The sequence below is a fragment of the Aplysia californica genome, unplaced genomic scaffold (assembly GCF_000002075.1).
Source record: "Aplysia californica isolate F4 #8 unplaced genomic scaffold, AplCal3.0 scaffold00254, whole genome shotgun sequence".
NCBI classification, from domain to species: Eukaryota; Metazoa; Mollusca; class Gastropoda; order Aplysiida; family Aplysiidae; genus Aplysia; species Aplysia californica.
The window spans coordinates 26,348-27,631 of record NW_004797524.1 but is presented as its reverse complement, the minus strand read 5'-3'; positions in this window follow the sequence as shown (position 1 = coordinate 27,631).

The window sequence follows — 1,284 nt, the reverse complement described above, 5'->3', positions numbered from 1 at the left end:
AAGCTTTAGTCCCTATATATATATATATATGTGATCTGCTTCAAAAAATTTAGCTGCTTGACCCCCAAAAGCAGCATCTGTGTGCAGGAGTGAAAGTAAAAATTTGGTGACTGCCCTTGTTACTATAGAGTTACTTAGAGGAAAGCGTGACTAGGCTAGGCCTACATGTGTAGAAGACCAGTTTTCCTCAAAGGACCCTCTCTTGACTTTTACCACTGATATTATATATAAGGCCTATATATATAGTTCGTGATGACAAAATCAAAAAGGGTGACAATGCTTCCCCCCCTCCTCTGGGCTCCATGACTCATTCTACTGCTGCTCCTGGCAGCTTCTTACTGGTGTCTTTCAGCCACACCCCTGATTTTAGGGTAAATAAGATTGAACACCTAGTCTTCTCAAATAAGGGCGGAAAATTCTTGGAGGTTCCCCGTGCAAGTTGCACTGATTTAATATCCTTTGGTGGTCCTAAAATCGACGTGATAAGAGAGGCTTTGGCCGCCACCAGTGCAAAATTCAAAATTATTTCTAACCAAAACTGATAATACTTAATGTGAAAACAACCAATTTGTGCCCCACTTGCTCATATGACCATACACTTGCAAGCGCTGTAAAACTCTTGCCAAACTAAACAAAAGCAGAAAGGTAAAAAATTAGACCTTCATGATATGACAATAAAGTAAGGGATGAGCACTTTTTAACCTCCCATTTGAAGTGATAGCATCATTTATGTCCATCAGAGCTATGTTAACAGGATTTGGAGTAATAACATGATTAATAGACTAACAGTTTAGCTATGCAGCTAATTCAGTAACTTAAAATAATCTATTTAAAACCAGTCTACAATAAAGATTAGTTTTCTAAATGTTTGGTTGTTTTTTTTGTCCACCTGATGAGATAATCCATTTTGTAATTATATTAATTATAATAATATTTTATATGACCATATAATGTCATGTATAGTTACAAAACTGTCCAGTAGGCCTGTTTCTTAGAAAATTAAGGGAATCCACTATTAACGACAGCGTTCAGCACTGAGAGAGAGGGCCACCTCTATTTTCACCGCGGGTGAGAATAGCACAGGCGAACCTTTCACCTATTCTCACCCGGTGTGCCTTCACCGTGACTGATAGGCCAACCAGTGTAGCGTTCACGGTGAACAAACGTTCCAGCACTCTTGTGTTGAAAGCGTGCAATTTTGTCTGTGGGCAGAGAGAGAGAGAAAGGGAGAGAGAGAGAGGGGGGGAGAGAGAGAGAGAGAGAAAGACAGAGAGAGAGAGAGAG